This window comes from Sapajus apella, unplaced genomic scaffold, assembly GCF_009761245.1.
Source record: "Sapajus apella isolate SASKATOON/1434 unplaced genomic scaffold, GSC_monkey_1.0 scaffold567, whole genome shotgun sequence".
In the NCBI taxonomy this organism is placed as follows: Eukaryota; Metazoa; Chordata; class Mammalia; order Primates; family Cebidae; genus Sapajus; species Sapajus apella.
The window spans coordinates 27,634-37,709 of NW_022437493.1; positions in this window are offsets into that span (position 1 = coordinate 27,634).

Genomic DNA, 10,076 nt, shown 5'->3' on the forward strand with positions numbered 1-10,076 from the left:
TGTGATGATGGTGGTGTGGTGATGGTAATGATGGTGATGGTGTGGTGGTGGTGATGGTAGTGATAGTGATGTGGTGATGGTTGTGTTGGTAATGGTGATGGTGGTAATGATTTTGTGATGATGGTGGTGTGGTGGTGATGGTTGTGTGATGATGGTGGTGTTAGTGTTGGTGGCAGTGATTGTGAGGGTGGTGACAGTTGCATTCATAATAGTGATGGTGGCAATGATTGTATGACGATGGTGGTGATGTTGGTGGTGGTGCTGTTGGTGACAATGACTGCAGGAAGCGGGGTGGGACCCTGGCCTTGGTGCAGGCCACAGGACAACAGTCCGTGTGCAGATGGGGTTCTGTTGGGTGGTGACTCTGGGCCCTCACACTCTCCCACAGGTACATCCGCTCGGAACGGTCTGTCATCCTCATCAACTTCTGCCTGTCCATCATCTCCTCCAATGCCCTCATCCTCATTGGGCAGACCCAGACCCGCAACAAGGTAGGGAGCCTGGCGTCCTGCCGTGCACTCCCAGGACGCTCAGGTGGAGTGAGGACGGACCCTATGAGGGGCCTGGGCCGTGGGATCCCTGGGAAACTCAGGCAGGCAGAGGGTGTGGGAGGAGTTGCAGGAGGAGGCTGCCCCAGCTGCAGGGAGTGCCCCGCCCTCCGCTGTGGCTGGAGGGGACTGTTGGAGGCTGGTCAGCTGGCAGAGAAGGGCAGCTTGTGTCCCAGCATCTCTGCTGGGCTGACCCTTCAGGATGAGCCCACCCAGGCCCTTGTGGGCAGTGGACACGGCCTCAGCTCGTGCTGCCTCAGGACTAGGGAGTGGCACCAAAGACAAGTGACACTGTGGTGACAGAGGCTCCCACGGTCCACCCTCTTACCCCCACCCTTGCCAGCCTTGAAGCTGATAGCTCATGGTGGGCTCCTGCCTGCCCTCCCCGGACTCCCCTTCCCACTAAATGTGGCAGGTGTGGCCTTCGGGTGGGGGCCTCTGTTTCTGAAAGGGGCCACCCTTTAAACGTAGGGGAGAGGATGAAGCCAGAAGGCCTGCAGTGAGACGGAGGAGGACTGGTCCCAGGGCCTGCACGTGTTGCGGCAAAGCTCAGGGCTGCGGGGTGGGTGAGGTTGTCTGTGACTTGCTGGGTGTCCTTGGGGTGTGACTTGCCCTCCCTGGGCCTGGGGCTCAGCCCCTCCTGAAGGCATGGGCAGGCACCTGGACTTTTGAGATGGCCCCTGGCTTAGCATTTGGTGTGGCTGTGAATGGTGCTGAGGAAGATGGGGAGGGAAGGTCTCTTTGTCCCGGGGGGGCTTAGAGGGTCAACAGCCCATCTCAGGACAGGGACCAGGGCAGGGACCTCTGCATTGCTTTCTGCCTGGGGATCTGTTCGGGTCCTGGCTCGGGTGCTGGGTGCTGGGCTTCCAGCTGCAGATGGGCACTCAGTGGGCGCGGGCGTGGAGCCAGGGAGCACCTGCCCAGCCTGCCCTGCCCTTGGCCCCCCGCAGGTGGTGTGCACGCTGGTGGCCGCCTTCCTGCACTTCTTCTTCCTGTCCTCCTTCTGCTGGGTGCTCACCGAGGCCTGGCAGTCCTACATGGCTGTGACGGGCCACCTCCGGAACCGCCTCATCCGAAAGCGCTTCCTCTGTCTGGGCTGGGGTGAGCGGTGGCCTCCCTGACCCTCCCAGGCGGGCATCCTGCCTCCTGGCCCTGCTGCTTGTTCTGCCCTGGCAGCCCCTCCTCTCCCCGTCCCCTGTGGACCCCTGGGGCCTCGGCGGCTGCTTGGGTGGGCTTCTCCCTCTGGGCCCTCATTTCTCCATGGAGCTGCCAGATAAAGCGTGGGACACCCAGTCCCCTTTCATGTCTAGATAATGAAAATGTTTCTAGCACAAGTGCGTCCAGTGCACTGCTTGGGACATACATTCACAGAAAGACGATTCCTGGTTTTTCTGCGAGTCACATGTGCCTGGCGCCCCGTGTGTTCTCTGCTCATTGGTCCGCCTGGCACCCAGCTCCAAGGGCCCTTGCCTTGTTCACCTTCTGCCCCATCTCATGCTCAGCCCCATCCTCTGTTGGCTTCAGAAGTGCCCGCCTGGCCCCCAGCCTCCAAGGCAGGGCTGGGAGAAGGTGGAGTCTGGCTGGGGCTTGGGTGGGGTCAATGCTGTGTCTCTGCTCCTTCTCCAGGGCTCCCCGCGCTGGTTGTGGCCATTTCCGTGGGATTCACCAAGGCCAAAGGGTACAGCACCATGAACTAGTGAGTCGGGGATTGGGGGTGTGGTGGATGGCCACATGGACCCCCAGAGCCTTCTGCCTCCCTGGAAGGCAAGGGCCAGCTGTGTCCTCCCTCTGTGTGGTGCTGACCATCTCACAGAGGCTCAGGGAGGGTGGGGCCCCAGGGGCTGGAGGCTGAGCCCCTTTGGGCAGCCCTTCCCCGTTGGTCAGCCAGCTTCTCCCTGGCAGCGAGCAGTGGGCAGCAGCATTGAAGGAAATCGGGCCATCAGGACCTCCTCCTCTGTCAGTTGGACAGGTCCATTAGCCACTCTGAGTCTCAGTTTCCCCATCTGCTCAGTGGGGAGCCCACCTCTGCACAGTGCTGGTGAGAGGGAGGGCTGTTTGAGATGCAAGAGCTCTGGGCACACCCCCACAGCAGGCTTGTGGCCGGCAGGCCAGGGTTGGGGGCTTATGTCACAGATGACGTCACAGGGCTCTGAAGGGTCCACTGGGCCAGGTCCTTGGGGCCTTAAGTGCCAAGCCAGGAAGTTTGGGGTCATCCTAGAGGCAGTGTGGAGCCAAGGTAGGGAGAGAGGGTCTGGGGCTCGGGATGGGCAGAAGAACTGGGGTTGGGGAGGAGAACCGAGGCTTGGGGGGAGGGAGTGGCTGCAGGGAAGCAGGGGAGGGGTGAGTGAGAGGCAGGAGGAGGTGATGGATGCCGGCTGAGTGGGAGCGTCAGAGCCCGCCTGGCTCACTGTGGAGCCCCGGGGGATAGGATGTGGCGGGCCCTGGAGCACTACCCTATCAGAGTGGCGGTAGGGAGTGGACAGAGCTGAGGGCCCAGGGGCGAGTGCTGAGAGGGAAATCCAAACACAGTCTCCAGAGACGACAGAGGCAGATACGTAGCCTGCTGGAGTAGGAGTGATTAGGAGAGGATGGGGACATAGAAGTGGGGTTCTGAAGGATGAAGAGGAGTTTGTTTGACACACGACATGGGGTAGATGCTTAGGGTAGAGGGAACTGTCTTTACTGGGTTTGCGATTTCTGTGGGCGCCATGGGTGGTGTCCCAAGAGCTGGGGAATGCGGGGCTGCTGCCTGGGTGGGTGGCAGGGAGGGCCCAGGGCAGATGTGTGAGCGCAGGACCAGGTGCTCAGGCTGCAGGCCCTGAGCCTGTGGGCCCGGGACCCAGCCCAGCATTTGAGCGTCACGTCAGGAAGGAGGGTCGGCCAAAGACCCCAAGAGAAGGGTAAGGAGGGACAGTCAGGTGACCTTTGTCCCGCCAGCCTGGTCCTCCTGCTGTGTGGCTCTAAGCAGGTGGGTCCCCCACTCTGGTCCCCATCTGTAAAATGGGGGTGACAACGGCTGCCTGGGGGCTCCCAAGGCTTCTAAGACTAACGAGTGGGTGTGATGTGCCCCTGCAGAAGGCGCTTGATGAGTGCTAGTTTCCTTCTGTCGCTTCCCAGCTCACCTCCCCTACTCCTGGGAGGCCAGCAGCGCCCCTCTGCACACTCCTCTGCACGCGGGGCGGCGCTGACGGCCTGTCTCCTCCCCAGCTGCTGGCTCTCCCTGGAGGGGGGACTGCTCTATGCCTTCGTGGGACCGGCCGCCGCCGTCGTGCTGGTACTGACCTGCCCGGGCCCCCCTCCCGTGACCCCAGCTGGGCCCCCCACCTGCCTCCTGGGCCTCAGTGCTCTCTCCTGCCCTGGGCCATGCACCCGCTGTCCCTTCAAGGGGGCCCTGATCACGAGGGGCTGGGTGCCCACAGCCCTACTCTGACCTGCGCTCGGCATGCAGTGCAGGGCCCGGACCAGGATAGTGAGCTTCCACACCTGTGAGTCTCAGCTAGCCTGATTAGTGGGCACCAGCTGTGTACCTGCCAGGAGGTCCACACAGGTGTGGTGAGTGAGTGGTATGGGAGGAAGCTGGGGACGGATGGAGGATGCAGGTAGCCGGGAGCTGCAGGCTGGACCTGGGTCGTGGGTGTCTGGCCCCAGAGCACCAGACATGAGGCTGGGGCTTCTTTCCCCCCTTGGGGGTGCCAGTGAGGACCTTCCTTGTGTGGTCCTTGGACTTTCCTTCCCGCTCTCCTCCCACCTTCGTGTGGAGGAAGGCAAGACTGTGGCAAGTGTCAGGCAGGGTCACCGTCCCCGAGTCACAGGTGAGCTGCAGCAGCCTGAGGGACCTGCCTGGTGCCACTGGTCTCTACTGGGTCCAGCTGTGAGCCTGCTCAGCCAGCCCCTGCCCCTCTACTCCGGCAGAGCTCCAGGGCTCACACCCACCCTCCCTGCCCTCCTGTCTTGCCCCAGGAGGGGCCGTCCATGTCCAGTCACTCTTGCCGCTTGACTGTCTCTGCAGGACCACACGCCTCCTAGTGGGACTTGGGCACAGGCTGGTGGCACTAGCCCTGCAGAGAGCCTAGTGAGGGTTGGAGGGGCAGTGGGCGCCATCCCTGGGCAGCCCCAGACCCCTCTCCACAATCCTGGCTGTGGAATCCCACCTCCTTTACTCCTTCCTCCAGGTGGGAGGCAGGAGGGGCAGGCGTGCGGTACCTGTCCAGGGCTGGGCTCAGTGCCAGCAGGGCGGTGCCCCAGGGACCTGGGGATGGAGGTTGGGGGAAAGGGGACAGAGACAGGAGCCCCACACCCATACCTCTCTCCCCAGGATGTGTCGGGAAGGTGGCTGACCCTGAGGGCTGTGGGACCTGCACCCCGGTGGCCCCTCCTGTTCTCGGGGCCACGTGGTGCAGTCTGGGCAGAGCCTGCCGCACGCAGTGTCCCATTGCTGGCGCCCATCCTCTCTTTCTGCTCCAGCCACATCAGAAAACTAGGCTGCCCGGGAGAGAGGCCACCGCCCATCAGGCTGGCCAGGGCTGTGGGCGTCCGTCCACTCTGCATCCATTGTGGAAGGCAGGCTAGGTGTACAGTCGGGAGCCCTGGGCTGGGAGCAACACCGTCCACCCCCCTGGTCCTCTGGACGTGGGGTCCCTGGAGTCCTGGGCTCTCCAGCCTCCAGCTGCTGGAACCTGGGCCTGAGGAAGTCAGGCCTTGCCCGGCGCGGTCTTGTCTACAGAGCGGGAATGCAGGAGGAGGGTCAGGGACCCTCTGGCAGTGGGGGAGTATGAGCTGAGAACCCTCCTTCCCCCCAGCAGAGGGGGGCCAGGAGACGGGGAGACCCAGGATGCTCAGGGCCGGTGGCTTACCGGAGGCGCTCCGGGAGCAGCTGTTGTCTTGAGTGGCAGCCTGGACCTGGACAGCGGCAGGCATGGGAGACTCATGCTGGAGCCCAGCAAGAGTCCCCTGGTGCAGGAGCCCGGCCAGGGCCCTTACGGGGCGGGCAGTTAGTCTGACGGGAATAGGAGGCGGAGATCGGGAAGGAAGTCTAGGGAGAGGAGGCGGCCTGCCCAGAGCAGAGAGGCAGGAGGCATGTGGCCCCGGGAGAGCCAGGATTAGGGGTGTTCCTTAGTTCCAGCTGCAGGCTGGCAAGGGATTCCAGTCCTTGTGGGTGGGGAGCTCCCTGGAGGAAGGGATGCAAGGACCAGAGCGGAGGGCCGACGGTGTGGTGACACGCGGGAGGGCTCTGCACAGTGGCAGCGGGACTGGAGGTCACCTGATGCCCATTGGGTGCTGGCGTTCCTATGATGGAGGCACCGGAGGTGACCCCAGGCGGGGTAGGGGTCGTGGTCGGCGTAGCCAGTGTTGGTCCAGCCAAGGTCAGCCCGCGGCCCGTGGCGGCCCCGCCCCACACTCCCACCTTTCTCTTCCCCGCAGGTGAACATGGTCATTGGGATCCTGGTGTTCAACAAGCTGGTGTCCAAAGATGGCATCACGGACAAGAAGCTGAAGGAGCGGGCAGGGTAGGACCGGGGCCACGCGGCTTCTCACCCCCCCGGAGCACAAGACCCAGAGTCCACCCAGCCCCGGGCTCCCGGGGGTTGGAGCACGCTCCACACCCAATCAGACTGCAGGGCCAGGGATCCCAGAGCAGTGGGGAAACGGAGGTGCCGAGTGCAGAGGCCCCTCAGGCTCCGCCAGCCCCTGCACCCCACTGTGCCACAGCGTCTCCCTCTGACCTGGGGCAGGCTGGGCCCCGTAAAGTCCTCAGAAGCTGTGAAACTGATTGTGCAGGGACACCGCCTCTGCCGGGCTTTCAGGGCGTCGGGAGGACGCCCGCAAGGCTGGCACTGGGGTCTCTGGGCTCCCGCGCCCCCGCCACAAGCCTTGCTGTGTGGCTGGCGGGAGGATGTCGCCTCTCCATGCAGGGACTCCCTGTCCTTGTGGGACCTCCATCGTGGGGAGGACAGTTCAGGCAAAAGGTGGAGCGCATGATCCTCCCTCCGGGGAGTCCAAGCTCAGGGACTGCTCTCAGCACAGCCACTGGGCAGGGCATGGGAGCAGGGCGGAGGCGCTGGGGATGTGTGGCTGCGCCCACCTGTCAGGGTCAGGGCCCTGGGCACAGAGGGGAAGCTGCAGAGCGTGGGGAGCTGACTAGGGTGGACAAGCCCCTCTGTCCTCCCGCCCCCTCCGGCCCCCACTCCTCACCTCTGCCTGCTGCTCTGTTGTCCAGCCCCAGCTGGTGTCTGCGTGGCCCCTCCCCTCTGTGCCAGTCTTGCTTGGATGCTCGGTCTCTCTGTCTCTCTCTCTCTGTTCCTGTCTCTTCCTGGCTCCTCTTGCTGTCCTCAGTGAAAGAAGCTTCAGGAAGCCTTCCCGTTGGGTGCCTGTGGGTTCTGGTCCTGGTTCGGAAGCAGCCGAGCTGGCCTTCAATGCCGAGTGCACGTGGTGGCCCTGGGGTCTGTCATTCAGGATGGGAGTCCTGACACTTTGTCCCCGGGCCTGGGAAGTGGAGGCTGGAGCAGCCTTCTCTGCAACCGTGCCCCACCTGTCCCACACTGCTCCGGAGACGGTGGTCACACTCAGAAGAGGTCCCCAGGGCTGTACTTGGGGTGTAAGCACGGCAGACTGCCTGCCTCAACCTGACCATTTTTACCATGCAGCCTTGATCTCGTACTGACTCGGTGCAGATGTTTTGTGTGCTTCTTGAAATAGCACTGTGGCAGGTTCTGTGGTTCTTACCGCTGAGCAAATGGAGGTTTAGGGAGGGTGAGTCCCTGGTGGAGGTGGGCTTGGGCACACGCTAGAGCCAAGCCCAGGCAGCCCGCACTCTGTCCCCATTGCCTGTGTGTGCAGCAGGCCTGCTGCGTTAGGTACACATGCCCAGGAGCACTCCCGGGCTTGCCTGTGCTGCCGTGTAGGTTTTGCTGCCCACACAGGGAGGGGCTGGGGTGGGGGTGGAGGGGCAGCAAGTACACTGGTCTGTGTGCATGCACCCACACACATGGGCACACATGTGGGCATACACATGCCACGAGGACCTGCACGAGGTCCCTGCCAGGCCAGCTCCCTTGAAGACACACAGGAAGGGGTGAGGAAGGCACAGTGACCTTCCTTTGGGTAGTTTGCCGCTTTGTGCAGATGGAGGCAGAGTCCACTCTCAGCTGAGCACAGCGCAGGGACCCGGTGCTGCCTTCCCCCACGCCTGCCACGTGCAGCCCATGGCTCTGCCGCCACAGTGCCCACACCCCAGGCCTGAGTTTGCGAGGCAGCTGAGAGCCCCAGGACCATCCCTGTGGGGCCGGGCTGGGCTCCGGAGTGGCTGGCTCCTCCTGCTGCCGCCCCGCCCCTCCCGCCTGGGCTCCCAGCGCAGAGCGCCTGCTTTCGTTTCAGCCGTAACTTCACTTGCAGTCAGCCGCCCCGGCACCCCCTCGGGCGTGCCCTCAAGTGTGCCGAGTGTGGAGTCCTCTCTGCTGCCGACGCCACCTCCGACGCCACCAGTAACGCCATGTTAGTGCCTCCGCTGCCACCTCCCTCCTGGGCCCACCCTTGGGGCTCTGCGCTCTCTCAGTCACCTTTTGTTTGTTTTATGTTTATCTTTCATTTCTTCCTTTTCTGCCGTCCACTCTGGGTTTCTAGGCCACTCCCGTCCCCCCCACTGCCCCCAGCTCCTCCTTCCGTCCTCCCCGCAGGCCCGCTGTAGGCCTGGTGGCACAGGGCACGGCGGGTGCAGGGCGTGGGGCCGGGCCTGGGTGCGGGCAGAGTGCAGCTGTGGCCGGGCTGCAGTTGGAAAGGAGCGTGGTCAGTCCTGTCCCTCCAGGCCCCGAGTGTGTGGCGGGCGGCAAGCTGCGGTTTGTTGGTTCCGGATCGGAACCCCCACCACCACCCTTGGTGCTGCTGGCATGGAGCCCCGGACCACTGATGCCTGGGCAGGGGTCTGCGCCCTAGGCACCCCCACAGCTCTGTGGTGGGGTGAGGAGACTGGCCCTGGCCTGCCTGATGGGAAGCCTCCCTCCCTGTGAGTGCATGAGCCTGTGAGTGCACGTGAGCACGCATGGGAGAGCATAGCCAGATGTGTGTGTGTGCGTGCATGCGTGCCACTCACTGTGTGCATGTTTGCACGAGTGTAACCAGGTGTGTGTGTCCATGAGTGTGCATCCGTGTGGGAAAGAGCAGGATCAAGGCTGTGCAAGCATGTGTGAGTGTGCATGTGTGCCACTGGGTGTGTGTGCATGTATGCATGCAAGTGTAACCAGGTGTGTGTGTCCATATGTGAGTACATGAATGTCAACCCGTGTGGGAGAGAGCATGACCAGGGGTGTAAAAGCATGATTGTGCATGTGTATAACCAGGTGTGTGCGTATGAGTGTGCGTATATGTCTGTGAGTGTACATTTGTGTGGGAGAGAGCGTGGCCAAGTGTGTATGTGTGTGTGCCCACGTGAGAGCACTTGCTTTCCTTTTTTTTAGTGTCACTTGCATCCAGCCACCCAGCACCCCCTTGGGCACGCCCTGAAGTGCGCCAAGTGTGGAGTCCTCTGCTGCTGATGCCGCCTCTGATGCCAGTGTGCAAGTGTGTGTGCATGTGTGAGAACATGCCTGGATGGTGCCTGTGTGCAAGCGTACATGTGTGTGAGTGCAACCTGTGTATGAGTGTGCGTGTGAGTGCAGCCTGGTGTGTGTGTGTGCATGTGTGTGTGAGTGTACCCTGGTGTGTGTGTGCATGTGTGTGTGAGTGCAGCCTGGTGTGTTTGTGCATGTGTGAGAGTGCACCCTGGTGTATGTGTGTGAATTTGGTGCATGTACATGAGCGTACATGTGTGTGTGAGTGCAGCCTGGTGTGTGTGTGCATGTGTGTGAGTGCACCCTGGTGTATGTGTGTGTGTGAATTTGGTGTGTGTACGAGAGTACATGTGTGTGAGTGCACCCTGGTGTGTGCATGTGAATTTGGTGTTTGTACATGAGTGTACATGTGTGTGTGAGTGCACCCTGGTGTGTGTGCGTGTATGCATGTATGAGTGGAACTTGGTGTATGTGTGAGTGTGCATTTGTGTGTGAGTTCGATTTGGTATTTTGTAAGTGTGAATGTGTGTGTGTATGTATGAGTGTGTATACGTGACCAGGCGTGTGCGTGTGTGTGTGTGAGCATGTGAGCATTGTGTATGTGGGAGTGTGTTTATAGGTGAGTGTGTGTGTCTGTGTATGCATGTGTTCCTGAGAGCAAGAGGCAGCCAGGGCCAAGGGAACAGCGAAGGACAGGTTCAGGGTCAGGGGCAGCCTCAGGGACTGTGTGTAGGGCAGGGCGCTGTGGGCTCGGGTGGGTGGGGCCTGTTGGCCTAGAGTTCCCAGCCTGAGGGGTCATCTTGTCCGTACCCTGCGTCCCTCAGTCCAGGGTGAGGGCTGTATCCCCAGACTTGAACCCCATCCCCTTCTGCTTTGTTCCCTGAGCCAGGAACTAGGGGCCCAGAGTTTTAGGAGCCGTGGGAGAAAGGGCTCTGGACCCTGGCGCTGTGAGATGCCGGTGGGGGCAAGGCGAGCCTGGGTGGGC